Raw genomic sequence first — 17453 nt, forward strand, 5'->3', positions numbered from 1 at the left:
TTTGTTTCATCACACCAGAGGACATTTCTCCAAAAAGTATGATCTTTGTCCCCATGTGCAGTTGCAAACCGTAGTCTTTTTTATGGTGGTTTTGGAGCAGTGGATTCTTCCTTGCTGAGCAGCCTTTCAGGTTATGTCGATATAAGACTCATTTTACTGTGGATATAGATGCTTTTGTACCTGTTTCCTCCATCATCTTCACAAGGTCCTTTGCTGTTGTTCTGGGATTGATTTGCACTTTTCACACCAAAGTACTTTCATCTCTAGGAGACAGAACGTGTCTCCTTCTTGAGCAATATGACGGCTGCGTGGTCCCATGGTGTTTATACTTTCCCAATATTGTTTGTACAGATGAGCGTGGTACCTTCAGGCGTTTGGAAATTGCTCCCAAGGATGATCCAGACTTATGGAGATCACCATTTTTTTCTGAGGTCTTGACTGATTTATTTTGATTTTCCCATGATGTCAAGCAAAGAGGCACTGAGTTTAAAGGTAGGCCTTGAAATACATCCACAGGCACACCTCCAATTGACTCAAATTATGTCAATTAGCCTATCAGTAGCTTCTAAATCCATGACATCATTTTCTGGAATTTTCCAAGCTATTTAAAGGCACAGTCAACTTAGTGTATGTAAACTTCTGACCCACTGGAATTGTGATACAGTGAATTACAAGTGAAATAATCTGTCTGTTAGCAATTGTTGGAAAAATTACTTGTGTCATGCAGAAAGTAGATGTCCTAACCGATGTGATGATGTTCAAATAGTTAAAGTACAAAAGTGAAAATAAAGAAACGGAAATATAGGTTGTATTTACAATGGGGTTTGTTCTTCACCAGTTGCCATTTTCTTGTGGCAACAGGTCACACATCGTGTTGCTGTGATTGCACACGGTGGTATATTACCAAATAGATATGGGAGATTATCAAAATGGGATTTGTTTTAGAATTCGTTATGGGTCTGTGTATTCGGAGGGACATTTGTGTCTCTAATATGGTGATAAATAAAGCAGGAGGTTAAAATTACGGCTCAGTTTCCTTCTCTTAACCTCTTGGAACTCCCCATACCGGATCCGGTATCAGGAATACAGACTCAAGCTCATTACCATAACGCAACGTTAACTATTCATGAAAATCGCAAATGAAATGAAATAAATATGCCATCTCGCAAGCTTAGCCTTTTGTAAACAAAACTGTCATCTCAGATTTTCAAAATATGCTTCTCAACCATAGGAAAACAATAATTTGTGTAACAGTAGCTAGCAAACAAAGGATTTAGCGTTAGCATTAGCGTTAGCATCCAGCACGCAACATTTCAACAAAAACATAAAAGCCTTCAAATAAAATCATTTACCTTTGAAGAACTTCTGATGTTTTCAATGAGGATACTCTCAGTTGGATAGCAGATGCTCAGTTTTTCCAAAAAGATTCTTTGTGTATTAGAAATAGCTCCGTTTTATACATCACATTTGGCTACCAAAAAAAAACCGAAAATTCAGTCCTCAAAACGCGAACTTTTTTCCAAATTAACTCCATAATATCGACTGAAAACATGGCAAACGCTGTTTAGAATCAATCATCAAGGTGTTTTTCACATATCTCTTCATTGATACATCGTTCTTGGACACATGCTTTCTCCCCTGAATCAAATGGTAAAGTGGAAGCAGCTGGCAATTGCGCACCGAATTCGACGCAGGACACCAGGCGGACACTTGGAAAATGTAGTCTCTTATGGTCAATCTTCCAATGATATGCCTACAAATACGTCACAATGCTGCTAAGACCTTGGGCGAACGACAGAAAGTGTAGGCTCATTCCTTGCGCAATCACAGCCATATAAGGAGACAATGGAAAACAGAGCTTCAGAAATTCTGCTAATTCCTGGGTGATGCATCATCTTGGTTTCGCCTGTAGAATGAGTTCTGGGGCACTTACAGACAAAATCTTTGCAGATTCTGAAACTTCAGAGTGTTTTCTTTCCAAAACGGTCAAGAATATGCATAGTCGAGCATCTTTTCGTGACAAAATATCGCGCTTAAAACGGGAACGTTTTTTATCCAAAAATGAAATAGCGCCCCCAGAGATCCAACAGGTTAAGAACCAGGTCTGCCTTTGGCGGCCTTTCTCAATAGCAAGGCTATGCTCACTGAGTCTGTACTGTACATAGTCAAAGATGTTTGTCATTTTGGGTCAGTCACAGTAGTCAGGTATTCTGCCACTGTGTACTCTCTGTTTATGGCCAAATAGCATTATAGTCTGCTCTGTTTCTGTGTCAAGTAATTATCTTTTATTTATCTCTTGATTTGGTTGGGTCTAACTGTGTTGCTGTCCTGGGGCTCTGTGGGGTCTGTTTGTGAACATATCCCCAGGACCAGCTTGCTTAGGATTCTCTTCTCCGGGTTAATTTCTCTGTAGGTGATGGTTTTGTAATGGAAGGTTTGCTAACACTTCCTTTTAAGTGGTTAGTAGAATTTAGGGTCTCTTTTCTGGATTTTGATAATTAGTGGGTATTGGCCTAATTCTGCTCTGTTTGCATTATTTTGTGTTTTACGTTGTACAGAGAGGATATTTCTGCAGAATTCTGCATGCAGAGTCTCAAATTGTTGATTGTCCCATTTTGTGAATTCTTGGTTGGTGAGTGGACCCCAGACCTCACTTCCATAAAGGGCAATGGGTTCCATAACTGATTCAAGTATTTTTTAGCCAGAACCTAATTGGTATGTTAAATTTTATGTTCCTTTTGATGGAATAGATGGCCCTTTTTGCCTTGTCTCTCAGATCGTTCACAGCTTTGTGGAAGTTACATGTGGTGCTGATGTTTAGGACGAAGTATGTATAGTTTTTTTGTGTGCTGTAGGGCAACAGTGTTTAGATGTAATTTGTATTAATGGTACTGGCAACTGGACCTTTTTTGGAACACCATTATTTTGATCTTACTGAGATTTACTGTCAGGGCCCAGGTCTGGTAGTATATGTGCAGAAGATCTAGGTGCTGCTGTAGGCCCTCCTTGGTTGGGGACAGAAGCACCAGATCATCAGCAAACAGTAGACATTTGACTGTTCTAGTGCCCTTGCCAATTCATTGATATATATGTTGAAGCCAGTTGTAGCTCCATCTTGGGTGCAATGATGACATTTCCGCACTGACTGACTGTGTGGAGGCTCATTGATTTAAAGTTACGTTAGCCTACACTTTTTATTTTTTTATTTCACCTTTATTTAACCAGGTAGGCCAGTTGAAACAAGTTCTCATTTACAACTGTGACCTGACCAAGATAAAGCAAAGCAGTGTGACACAAGCAAGAACACAGAGTTACACATGGAATAAACAAACGTACAGTCAATAACACAATAGAAAGATCGATATACAGTGTGCAAATGAGGTAAGATTATGGAGGTAAGGCAATAAATAGGTCGTAGTGGCGAAGTAATTACAATTTAGCAATTAAACACTGGGTTGATAGATGTGCAGAAGATGAATGTGCAAGTAGAGATACTTGCACATTCATTTAAAATAAAAAATGTAAAATAACAATATGGGTATGAGGTAATTTGGTGGGCTATTTACAGATGGGCTGTGTACAGGTGCAATGATGGTAAGCTGCTCAGACTGCTGATGCTTAAAGTTAGTGAGGAAGATATAAGACTCCAGCTTCAGTGATTTTTGCAATTTGTTCTAGTCACTGGCAGCGGAGAACTGGAAAGAAAGGCAACCAAAGGAGGAGTTGGATTTGGGGATGACCAGTGAAATATACCTGCTGGAGCGCGTGCTACGGGCGGGTACTGCTATGGTCGGTAGGATCGGAAGGATAGTCATTTTTACGAGGGTATGTTTGGCAGCATGAGTGAAGAATGATTTGTTAAGAAATAATAAGCCGATTCTAGATTTAATTTTAGATTGGAGATGCTTAATGTGAGTCTGGAAGGAGAGATTACAGTCTAATCAGACACCTAAGTATTTGTAGTTGTCCGCATATTCTAAGTCAGAACCGTCCAGAGTAGTGATGCTAGACGGATGGACGGGTGCGGGCAGCGATCTGTTGAGCATGCATTTAGTTTTACTTGCATTTAAGAGCAGTTGGAGGCCACGGAAGGAGTGTTGTCTAGCATAGAAGCTCGTCTGGAGGTTTGTTAACACAGTATCCAAAGAGGGGCCAGAAGTATACAGAATGTTGTTGTCTGCATAGAGGTGGATCAGAGAATCACCAGCAGCAAGAGTGACATCACTGATTGAGACAGAGAAAAGAGTTGGCCTGAGAATTGAGCCCTGTGGCACCCCCATAGAGACTGCCAGAGGTCCGGAAAACAGGCCCTCCAATTTGACCCACTGAACTCTATCTGAGAAGTAGTTGGTGAACAAGGCGAGGCAGTCATTTGAGAAACCCTGGCTGTTGAGTCGGCCGATGAGAATGCGATGATTGACAGAGTCGAAAGCCTTGGCCAGGTCGATGAAGACGGCTGCACAGTATTGTCTTTTATCGATGGTGGTTATGATATCGTTTAGGACCTTGAGCTTGGCTGAGGTGCACCCATGACCTGCTTGGAAACCAGACTGCATAGCGGAGAAGGTACGGTGGGATTCTAAATGGTCGGTGAACTGTTGGTTGACTTGGCTTTTGAAGACTTTAGATAGGCAGGGTAGGATAGATTTTGGTCTGTAACAGTTTGGGTCTAGAGTTTCTCCCTCTTTGAAGAGTTGGATGACCGCGGCAGCTTTCCAATCTTTAGGGATCTCAGACGATATGAAAGAGAGGTTGAAGGGGCTAGTAATAGAGGTTGCAACAATTTAATAATTTTAGAAATAGAGGGTGCCGATTGTCGAGCCATGCTGATTTGTAGGGGTCCAGATTTTGCAGATATTTCAGAACATCAGCTATCTGTATTTGGGTGAAGGAGAAGTGGGGGAGGCTTGGACAAGTTGCTGTGGGGGGTGCAGAGCTGTTGACTGGGGTAGGGGTAGCCAGGTGGAAAGCATGGCCAGCCGTAGAAAAATGCTTCTTGAAATTCTCGATTATCGTAGATTTATCGGTGGTGACAGTGTTTCCTCGCCTCAGTGCAGTGGGCTGCTGGGAGGAGGTGCTCTTATTCTCCATGGACTTTACCGTGTCCCAGAACTTTGTGCTACAGGATGCACATTTTTGTTTGATAAAGCTAGCCTTTGCTTTCCTGACTGCCTGTGCATATTGGTTCATAACTTCCCTGAAAAGTTGCATATCGCGGGGGCTATTCGATTCTAATGCAGTACGCCACATAATGTTTTTGTGCTGGTCAAGGGCAGTCAAGTCTGGAGTGAACCAAGGGTTATATTTGTTCTTAGTTCTAAATTCTTTGAAAGGGGCATGCTTATATAAGATGGTGAGGAAAGCACTGAATAACCAGGCATCCTCTACTGATGGCATGAGGTCAAAATCCTTCCAGGATACCCGGGCAAGGTCGATTAGAAAGGCCTGCTCGCTGAAGTGTTTTAGGGAGCGATTGACAGTGATGACGGGTGGTCGTTTGACCGTGGAACCATTACGGACGCTGGCAATCAGGCAGTGATCGCTGAGATCCTGGTTGAAGAGGTGTATTTAGAGGGCAGGTTGGTCAGGATGATATCTATGAGGGTGCCCGTGTTTACGCATTTAGGGTTGTACCTGGTAGGTTCCTTGATCATTTGTGTGCGATTGAGGGCATCTAGCTTAGTTTGTAGGATGGCTGGGGTGTTAATCATATCCCATTTTAGGTCACCTAACAGTACAAACTCTGAAGATTAAAGGGGGGCAATTAATTCACATATGGTGTCCAGGGCACAGCTGGGGGCTGAGGGGGGTCTATAACAAGCGGCAACAGTGAGAGACTTACATACACTAAGGTTGGAGCCATTAAAACTCATTTTTCAACCACTCCACAAATTTCTTGTTAACAAACTATAGTTTTGGAAGGTCGGTCAGGACATCTACTTTGTGCAAAGTGCAAATCAATCCCAGAACAACAGAAAAGGACCTTGTGAAGATGCTGGAGGAAACAGGTACAAAAGTATCTATATCCACAGTAAAACTAGTCCTATATCGACATAACATGAAAGTCCGCTCAGCAAGGAAGAACCCACTGCTCCAAAACCGCCATAAAAAAGCCAGACTATGGTTTACAAATGCACATGGGGACAAAGATCATACTTCTTGGAGAAATGTCCTCTGGTCTGATGAAACAAAAATATAACTGTTTGGCCATGATGACCATCGTTATGTTTGGAGGAAAAAGGGGGAGGCTTGCAAGCTGAAGAACACCATCCCAAACGTGAAGCACGGGGGTGACAGCATCATGTTGTGGGGGTGCTTTGCTGCAGGAGGGACTGGTGCACTTCACAAAATAGATGGCATCATGAGGTGGAAAAATGATGTGGATATATTTAAATATCATCTCAAGACATCAGTCAGGAAGTTAAAGATTGGTCACAAATGGGTCTTCCAAATGGACAATGACCCCAAGCACACTTCCAACGTTGTGGTGAAATGGCTTAAGGACAACAAAGTCAAGGTATTGGAGTTACCCTCACAAAGCCCTGACCTCAATCCTATAGAACATTTGTGGGCAGAACTGAAAAAGCATGTGCGAGCAAGGAGGCCAACAAACCTGACTCGGTTACACCAGCTCTGTCAGGAGGAATGGGTCAATATTCATCCAACCTATTCTGGAAAGCTTGTGGAAGGCTACCCAAAACATTTGACCTAAGTTAAACAATTTAAAAGCAATGCTACCAACTACTAATTGTGTGTATGTAAACTTCTGACCCACTGGGAATGTGATGAAAGAAATAAAAGCTGAAATAAATCATTCTCTCTACTATTATTTTGACATTTCACATTCTTAAAATAAAGTGGTGATCCTAACTAACCTAAAACAGGGAATTTTTTAAAACGATTAAATGTCAGGAATTGTGAAAAACTGAGTTTAAATGTACTTGGCTAAGGTGTATGTAAACTTCCGACTTCAACTGTAGCTGTCGGCTATATTAGCCACAACGTACCGTTCTTTGTGCAGCTTCAAATGTCGAACAAACTTGGAAGTTGTTGCGCCTTCGTCACACTTCCCACATATTTTGCAAGCTGCAATCCTTTTTTTGTTGACTACAGTGTAGTCTTTATATCCTAAAATAATAATTTTGGGGTATCATCTTTCCAAGGGCTACATCTGAATACACACGCCGACGTTCCTCTGCACAATTTGATTGGCTGCTGTCCGTTTCAAACTATAATCTGTTAAATGAAGAGTTGCACACTTATTTTAAGAGCATCATTTTTATATTTAGGCTTTGGGAGGGTATCAAGTCAGTTCAAGTCAAAAGGCTCAAATCCAAGTTAAGTCACGAGTCATTGGTGTAAAAGTCAAAACAGAGTTTCAAGTATTTTTTGATTTTGTCAAATTGAGTCTAAAATCATCATATTTGTGACTCGAGTCTGACTCGAGTCCAAGTCATGTGACTCAGGTTCACACCTCTGGTACCTACCATAGTAATCCCTTCAAAAACTTCCATTGGTTATGTACATACCCAACGTCCGACAGGGCTGCAGGAGTTGTGTGGTTCTGTTGTCCTAGTTGTGTCGAGGGGGCATATTGGGGGAGGGAAAGCTGTCACCACCAGATAGGGGTTTGTTACCCTGTGTGTCGGGTTATTGTCCAGTTCTGGCATTTAGATCGCCACAGACTAGTACACATATCCCTGGGCCTGGAAGTGGCTTATCTCCCACTTCTGGGATGGAGAAGATGTCATCGTTAAAGTATGGGGATGCTATTGGGGGGATATATGTAGCACACCTGAGGACATTTTTCTCTGTTAACATAATTTCCTCATTAGTTTCTAACCAGATGTAAAATGTTCCTGTTTTGACTCATTTAATAGAGTGGGTTATGTCTAATCTATAACAAATTAGCATACCCCTGAGTCTCTACCCTGTTTCACACCTGGTAGTTTGGTGGATGGGACTTGCAGCTCTCTGTAACCTAGAGGGCAACCAGTGGGTCCGTCTCCTTCATACCATGTTACTTGTATTTCCAATTTATTTGATGAAGTCTGGGTTCCTGCTCTTTAGGCCAAAGGCAGATGACCCCAGAACTTGTATATTCCAGGATGAGATAGTAAAAGCTTTGGGTTCCATATTGCATAGTGTTGTTTTGGTGTGGTTTAGGCCCAGACCAGAGCATGTTGAGCATCTGATACATACCTCTTAGGTCTCAGGATGGGGCTTGGGTGGGTGTAATAGTGGGGGTTGGGCCTGTTGCTTTGCTCATGGCCTGGGCCTATATCCTGCTGTCATGTTCAGGACCTTGCCGCAAGGGTGGGGGGCATGCTTGTGGACTACAGGAAAAGGAGGACCGAGCACGCCCCCATTCTCATCGACAGGGCTGTAGTGGAGCAGGTTGAGAGCTTCCAGTTCCTTGGTGTCCACATCAAAAACAAACTAGATTGGTCCAAACATACCAAGACGGTCATGAAGAGGGCAAGACAAAGCCTAAAAAAAGGCCCTAAAAATTGTCCAAGACCCCAGCCACCCCAGTCATAGACTGTTTTCTCTACTACCGCATGGCAAGTGGTACCGGAGTGTCAAGTCTAGGACCAAAAGGCTTATCAACAGTTTTTACCCCCAAGCCATAAGACTCCTGAACAGGTAATCAAATGGCTGCCCGAACTATTTGCATTGTGTGCCCCCCCAACCCCTCTTTTACACTGCTGCTGTTACTCTCGGTTTATCATATATGCATAGTCACTTTAACTATACATTAATGTACATACTACCTCAATTGGGCTGACCAACCAGTGCTCCCGCACATTGGCAAACCGGGCTGTTTGCATTATGTCCCGCCACCCACCACCCACCAACCCCTCTTTTACGCTACTGCAACTCTCTGTTCATCATATATGCATAATCACTTTAACCATATCTCCATCTACATACTACCTTAATCAGTCTGACTAACTAGTGTCTGTATGTAGCCTCGCTACTGTTATAGCCTCGCTATACTGTCTTTTACTGTTGTTTGTTTTTCTTTACTTACCTATTGTTCACCTATCACCTTTTTTGCACTATTGGTTAGAGCCTGTAAGTAAGCCTTTCATTGTATTTGGCACACGTGACAAATAAACTTTGATTTGATTTGGGGTGGGCCGAAGGGGCCTAGGCATAGGTCTCTCTCTCTTTATCTCTCTTTCTGTTCTGTCCATCTCCTCTCTCTCTCTCTCTCTCTCTCATGCACCCTCTCTCTTTTTCTTGCTCTCTCTCTCTCTCTGTCTCTATTTCTCTTGCTCTCTCTCTCTCTGTCACTCTCTTTTGCTCCCTCTCTCTCTCTCTTTCTCACTGACTCAGACTAGATGATAATGTACAGACATATAGTCTTAATTCTTAATAAGCAGGGGGGGGGGGGGATGAGACGAAGACACACAGTAAAAATGTTCTATGTTGGTTTGTCTCTTCAGTAGTGGGGTTGACATTAACCAGCCCCTATCCCTGGACTCTGTCCCCGGCCTCAGGGCACCCCTGATGGAGCCAGGGTAGGGGCATGCTGAGACAGAGAGGGGTCAGGGGGGCCTGGTGGGGGGCCTGGACGAGGCCTGGAGAGGGGCAGTGACGGGGCTAATGGTCTGTAGATCCACATAGCTGAAGGCTGTTCTGTGGTCAGGACAGATCCTATGTTGATAGCTGTCTCCCCTAGGTGTGTGTGTGTGTGTGTGTGTGTGTGTGTGTGTGTGTGTGTGTGTGTGTGTGTGTGTGTGTGTGTGTGTGTGTGTGTGTGTGTGTGTGTGTGTGTGTGTGTGTGTGTGTGTGTGTGTGTGTGCTTGCGTGCATTCCATTGTCCTGCTGTCTGTTGTGAGTAAGAAAGCAGAGGGCTGTGTAGATATATCAGGAGGTATATGGAAAACTATATAGGGTTCATTTTATTTTCTAATTAATGTCTATTTTTAGAAGCATGTGAGGAAGGGTACAGAGTTCACAGTAGAAGGTGAAATAATTTTCAACAGCACACTGGGCCTCTCTGTTCAACAGTTTGTTATCTAATCTTTTTTTCCCCTGCAGGATTTTCAAAAAGCCCACCACACCTGGGAATTACGGCTTCCAAACTCCTCCACGCCACTGCATACCGATCCTACTCCTACTCCTTATCCCTGTCTCAGCACCTCATCAGTCCCACCATGACCCGACCCAACGCCCGACAGGTCCCTAATGTCCCCCACCCCCCACACACCCACCCCACCTCCTCACACTCTGCCTCAACCCCTCTACCCTGACAGAAGACAGAGCGCTATCTCGCCAGAAGAGCCGGGGCCTTCAAAAAACATCTCCCAGTGGAGGGAGCACAATGAGATTGTGAACAGATGAACAACACCTTGAGAGAGAGAGAGAGACAGAGAGTGAGACACAGAGATTAAGAGAGACAGAGACACAGATACAGAGAGACAGAAGCAGAGACAGAGGGAAACAGAGACAGAGAGGGAAACAGAGACAGAGAGGGAAGCAGAGACATAGACAGAGAGAGGGAAGCAGAGACAGAGAAGCAGAGACAGAGACAGAGAGAGGAAAGCAGAGACAGAGACAGAGAGAAGCAGAGACAGAGAGAAGCAGAGACAGAGAGAAGCAGAGACAGAGACAGAGTGAGGGAAGCAGAGACAGAGACGGAGAGAGGGAAGCAGAGACAGAGAGAGGGAGAAGCAGAGACAGAGACAGAAAGAAGCAGAGACAGAGAGAGGGAAGCAGAGACAGAGACAGAGACAGAGAGAGGGAAGCAGAGACAGAGACGGAGAGAGGGAAACAGAGACAGAGACAGAGAGAGGGAAGCAGAGACAGAGACGGGGAGAGGGAAGCAGTGACAGAGAGAGGGAGAATCATAAACAGAGACAGAGGGAAGCAGAGACAGAGAGAGGGAAGCAGAGACAGAGAGAGGGAAGCAGAGACAGAGAGAGGGAGAAGCAGAGACAGAGACAGAAAGAAGCAGAGACAGAGAGAGGGAAGCAGAGACAGAGGCAGCGAGAGGGAAGCAGAGACAGAGAGAGGGAGAAGCAGAGACAGAGACAGAAAGAAGCACAGACAGAGACAGAAAGAAGCAGATACAGAGAGAGGGAAGTAGAGACAGAGACAGAGAGAGGGAAGCAGAGACAGAGACGGGGAGAGGGAAGCAGAGACAGAGAGAGGGAGAATCATAAACAGAGACAGAAAGAAGCAGAGACAGAGACAGAGAGAGGGAAGCAGAGATAGGGAGAGGGAAGCAGAGACGGAGAGAGGGAGAAGCAGAGACGGAGACAGAAGGAAGCAGAGACAGAGAAAGAGAGAGGGAAGCAGAGACAGAGAGAGGGAAGCAGAGACAGAGAGAGGGAGAAGCAGAGACAGAGACAGAGACAGAAAGAAGCAGAGACAGAGACAGAAAGAAGCAGAGACAGAGAGAGGGAAGCAGAGACAGAGAGAGAGAAGCAGAGACAGAGAAAGAGAAAAAGAGGGAGAAAGACCACCACCCTCCTCTTTTCTCCTTGTCCGTAACCTCCTGCCATGCTGTCTCCTGCCGCAAAACACGCAAAACACGCAAAAATACGACACTTCTAAGAGGAGAAATCAGTCCCACCATGACCCGACCCAACGCCCGACAGGTCCCTAATGTCCCCCACCCCCCACACACCCACCCCACCTCCTCACACTCTGCCTCAACCCCTCTACCCTGACAGAAGACAGAGCGCTATCTCGCCAGAAGAGCCGGGGCCTTCAAAAAACATCTCCCAGTGGAGGGAGCACAATGAGATTGTGAACAGACGAACAACACCTTGAGAGAGAGAGAGAGACAGAGAGACAGAGAGAGAGACACAGAGATTAAGAGAGACAGAGACACAGATACAGAGAGACAGAAGCAGAGACAGAGGGAAACAGAGACAGAGAGGGAAACAGAGACAGAGAGGGAAGCAGAGACATAGACAGAGAGAGGGAAGCAGAGACGGAGAGAAGCAGAGACAGAGAGAGGAAAGCAGAGACAGAGACAGAGAGAAGCAGAGACAGAGAGAAGCAGAGACAGAGACAGAGAGAAGCAGAGACAGAGACAGAGACAGAGTGAGGGAAGCAGAGACAGAGACGGAGAGAGGGAAGCAGAGACAGAGAGAGGGAGAAGCAGAGACAGAGACAGAAAGAAGCAGAGACAGAGAGAGGGAAGCAGAGACAGAGACAGAGAGAGGGAAGCAGAGACAGAGACGGAGAGAGGGAAGCAGAGACAGAGACGGGGAGAGGGAAGCAGTGACAGAGAGAGGGAGAGGGAAGCAGTGACAGAGAGAGGGAGAATCATAAACAGAGACAGAAAGAAGCAGAGACAGAGAGAGGGAAGCAGAGACAGAGAGAGGGAAGCAGAGACAGAGAGAGGGAGAAGCAGAGACAGAGACAGAAAGAAGCAGAGACAGAGAGAGGGAAGCAGAGACAGAGGCAGCGAGAGGGAAGCAGAGACAGAGAGAGGGAGAAGCAGAGACAGAGACAGAAAGAAGCAGAGACAGAGACAGAAAGAAGCAGAGACAGAGAGAGGGAAGCAGAGACAGAGACAGAGAGAGGGAAGCAGAGACAGAGACGGGGAGAGGGAAGCAGAGACAGAGAGAGGGAGAATCATAAACAGAGACAGAAAGAAGCAGAGACAGAGACAGAGAGAGGGAAGCAGAGATAGGGAGAGGGAAGCAGAGACGGAGAGAGGGAGAAGCAGAGACGGAGACAGAAGGAAGCAGAGACAGAGAGAGGGAAGCAGAGACAGAGAGAGGGAGAAGCAGAGACAGAGACAGAAAGAAGCAGAGACAGAGAGAGGGAAGCAGAGACAGAGGCAGCGAGAGGGAAGCAGAGACAGAGAGAGGGAGAAGCAGAGACAGAGACAGAAAGAAGCAGAGACAGAGACAGAAAGAAGCAGAGACAGAGAGAGGGAAGCAGAGACAGAGACAGAGAGAGGGAAGCAGAGACAGAGACGGGGAGAGGGAAGCAGAGACAGAGAGAGGGAGAATCATAAACAGAGACAGAAAGAAGCAGAGACAGAGACAGAGAGAGGGAAGCAGAGATAGGGAGAGGGAAGCAGAGACGGAGAGAGGGAGAAGCAGAGACGGAGACAGAAGGAAGCAGAGACAGAGACAGAAAGAAGCAGAGACAGAGAGAGGGAAGCAGAGACAGAGAGAGGGAAGCAGAGACAGAGAGAGGGAGAAGCAGAGACAGAGACAGAGACAGAAAGAAGCAGAGACAGAGACAGAAAGAAGCAGAGACAGAGAGAGGGAAGCAGAGACAGAGAGAGGGAAGCAGAGACAGAGAAAGAGAAAAAGAGGGAGAAAGACCACCACCCTCCTCTTTTCTCCTTGTCCGTAACCTCCTGCCATGCTGTCTCCTGCCGCAAAACACGCAAAACACGCAAAAATACGACACTTCTAAGAGGAGAAATGGAGTGACGACACCTATGACAGACTAAAAGGTTTTAGATAAGGGAGAGGAAGTAGAGAGATAAGAAGAAAGGCCCTGAACATGTGTTTTGTTCTGTGGGGATATCTGTTGGGATCAGGCTGTTACTACCTTCAATAGCTGGTGATGAGAGAACAAAAACCTTGAAGGTAAACGTGTATCAGCGTAACTGTTCTGACAAGGTAAAGTTATTACATCTTCGTAAAGGCTGATCCATAGTTTTGTTGTATTTCTACTAATTCAAAAACAGTTGGTTGTATTTGCTCTTGCTAGAATAAAGCAGGGTAACTCTGACCAAAAATATGAACACTTTAAAACTTCTTACGGATAGGCGGGACATTCGTGTCCTACTTGGGCAAAAAAAAGGGAATATGTGGCGCGGCAAATTCAAAAAATGATATAAAAATCTAACTTTCATGAAATCACACATGTAAGATACTCAATTAAAGCTACACTCGTTGTGAATCCAGCCAACAGGTCCGATTTAAAAAAAAGCTTTTCGTCGAAAGCATAAGAAGCTATTATCTGATGATTGCACAACCAGTAAACATATTTCAACCCTGCAGGCGCTACACAAAACGCAGAAATAAAATATAAAACATGTATTAACTTTGACGAGCTTCTTTTGTTGGCACTCCAATATGTCCCATAAACATCATAATCGGTCCTTTTGTTCGATTAATTCCGTCAATATATATCCAAATGTCAATTTAGAAAGCGCATTTGATCCAGAAAAAAAACTGCTTCAAAAAAACGCAACGTCACTACAAAATATTTCAAAACTTGCCTATAAACTTTGCCAAAATATTTCAAACTACTTTTGTAATACAACTTTAGGTATTTTTTAAACGTTAATAATCGATCAAATTGAATACGGGTCTATCTGTGTTCAATACAGGAAGACAACAAACCAACGATCCTTTTCGCGTCTTGCGCAACTCTCAACAGTGTTACCCAGTTCCTGGTTGGCCTACTTCTTCATTGCACAAATGAATAACCTCAACCAAATTCTAAAGACTGGTGACATCCAGTGGAAGCGGTAGGAACTGAAAACCAGATCCTAAGAAATATCGTTTGCCAACGAGAACTCACTGAACAGACAGAGACCTCAAAAAAAATACTTTTGAACGGTTAGTCCTCAGGGTTTTGCCTGCTACATAAGTTCTGTTATACTCACAGACATGATTCAAACAGTTTTAGAAACTTCAGAGTGTTTTCTATCCAAATATACTAATAATATGCATATCTTATATTCTTGGCATGAGTAGCAGGAAGTTGAAATTGGGCATGCTATTTATCCAAAAGTGAAAATGCTGCCCCCTATCCCCAAGAAATGCTGCCCCCTACCCCGCCGAATACCTCTAATCAATCTTCAGTTAACATGGAGGCCACTGTTCACAGTCATCATTTATTTTATTTCTCCAGCATTGATGAACGGAGGTTTGAGAGCTAGCTATTGTGTTGAGTCCTTTGGTCTTTGTGTGAAAAGTGGAGCACTCCAACATAAAAGTTAACACTCTCTAATCCTCTCTGACTTTGTGGAATAAATTACTTTGAAACTCACTATTGGTTAATAAGGCATGCCCCGAGAATATAAAAGCATGTCAGTCTCTCTCTCCTCTCTCTCTCTTTCCCTCGCGCCACTCTCTCTCTCCTCTCTCTGTCTGTCTCCCTGCCTCTTTCCCTTGCTCTCTCTTTCTTGCGCTCTCTCTCTCTCTTTTTTCTCTCTCTGTTTCTCACTCTTGCTCACTCTTTCCCTTTCTAAGTCTTCCGTCTTGTTTTGGGAATTGTAAGTCATTTATTTTTGTTCTTAAATTATCTTTCATTATACTCTAATGGTTTTCTCATTTGAAAACTCGTGTGCATAACCACACGTGGATAATAAAACTTTTGGAATATGAAAGAGATGAACATGAGTGAGCAAGGTCAAATATAATGGGTTCCAATTAGGAAGAAAGGAGATATGATTATAGCGCATTTGTTCTCTTCAAAGTTTCCCTCTAAATCTAAACAGAGCAGAGCAGATAGTTCTGCCCTCATTAAGCTGAAATAAAGGCTTGTCAAAAGTCCGATTGAAACTCATTTCCTTTATGTTTGCTCTTCTAAATGTAGATTTCCAATTGCGACTTAAAAATAAAATGAATATGAATCCAATACATATTGTCTCACTATTTTGTGCATGTTAATATGGAGTTGGTCCCCCCTTAGCTGCATGTTTTTGATGTAAAGTATGAGCCAAAGATTCATATATATTTGAATACCTCTTGTTTATCAGGTTTGAACACATCTCTGGTGAAAAACATCAATGAATATTCAAATATGTGAGATTAGAACGGATTACACGTAATTATGTCTCTCGTTTAGACTGTGCTATTGGTTAATCACCATCTGTAGGGACTTTTCCATCTTGTTTATGTCCCGTTTCTGCCAATTCAGAAAGATTAAACATGCACCATATGATTTAAAACATCCATTCCCTCTTTAGTACTTATCCCGTGTGAAATGAATAGATTATAAAAGTATGTCCACTTTTGAGATGAGGTTTAAGAGAGGAAACAGAACAGACCGACAGATGACTGAAAGCAGCGTGTGTCCACAGCCTGTTAGTTCAAAATGCACTACAAGGCCAAAAGTATGTGGACACCCCTTCAAATTAGTGGATTCAGCTATTTCAGCCAGACCCGTTGCTGACAGGTGTATAGAATTGAGCACACAGCCATGCAATCTCCATAGACAAACATTGGCAGGAGAATAGCCTGTACTGAAGAGCTCAGTGACTTTCAACGTGGCACCGTCATAGAATGTCACTTTTGCAACAAGTCACTTCATCAAATTTCTGCCCTGCTAGAGCTGCCCCGGTCAACTGTAAGTGCTGTTATTGTGAAGTGGAAACGTCTAGGAACAACAATGGCTCGGCCGCAAAAAATGTTCCCTCAACAACAAAAAATATCACTGAGACAATTTCGGGTCTGCTGAGCGCAAACTTGAATGTTGTGAAAATTCTGTGCTTCTTCCGGCACGCATTTACTGTGAACACTGAGGCAGTACCCGCTTTAAGTTAGTTTTAACAGTGGCTATTGTGGCTATTTGATCATAATGTAGGCCTACCAGAGTGGCCTACCATAAAAAAACAACGAGGAAAATGCATCCCATAACGTTTTCACATGGGAATACAGTAGCAGCCAATGTGCGGTGTTCAATGTAATGTGGGCCGACATTCTGAGACTTTAAAAAAAACTATGCTGGGCTTGACACGAACCTGTTTATCCACTTGTCCTTCAGACAAGGAGGTGACTGAAAATGTTGTTGTGTTGTTTGATGCAAGAAACCACTTTACAAAATAAAATGCATTATTATTCCCATACTTACAGAAAATCAGACAAATTATGCTACCCTCTGCCTGTTGGCTACTTAGCTTATTCAAGCCTGTCTCAAAATACAACACTGTCCCTTTAAGACAAAAAAAAAGCTCTTTACCTGACTCACTTTCCAAAGATGTCTAGAAATGCACACATTTTGTGCTCTTGTAGGAAGCAATCACTCCCGCATTGCTGACTACAAATGATCTATAACTTGACTAATCAAAAAGTCCAAAGTAAAGGGCAATTTTGATAGTGTTAATTAACTAAGGGAGGGAAATCTAGAAAGTTGAGTGAAGTTCAATCTCGTGCTTCTCTGCGCGCTCTGTGAAGTGGTCGGCCACACAGGCTCACAGAACAGGACTGCCGAGTGCTGAAGAGCATAGCGTGTAATAATCGCCTGTTCTCGGTTGCAACACTCACTATCCACTTCCAAACTGCCTCTGGAAGGAATGTCAGCACAATGACTGTTTGTCGGGAGTTTAATGAAATGGGTTTCCATGGTCGAACAGCCGCATACAAGCCTAAGATCACCATGCGCAACGCCAAGTGTCGGCTTGTGTGGTGTAAAGCTCGCTGCCATTGGACTCTGGAGCAGTGGAAAAGCGTTCCCTGAAGTGATGAATGATGCTTCACCATCTGGCAGTCAGACAGATGAATCTGGGTTTG

This window comes from Oncorhynchus clarkii, chromosome 31, assembly GCF_045791955.1.
Source record: "Oncorhynchus clarkii lewisi isolate Uvic-CL-2024 chromosome 31, UVic_Ocla_1.0, whole genome shotgun sequence".
Classification (NCBI taxonomy): Eukaryota; Metazoa; Chordata; class Actinopteri; order Salmoniformes; family Salmonidae; genus Oncorhynchus; species Oncorhynchus clarkii.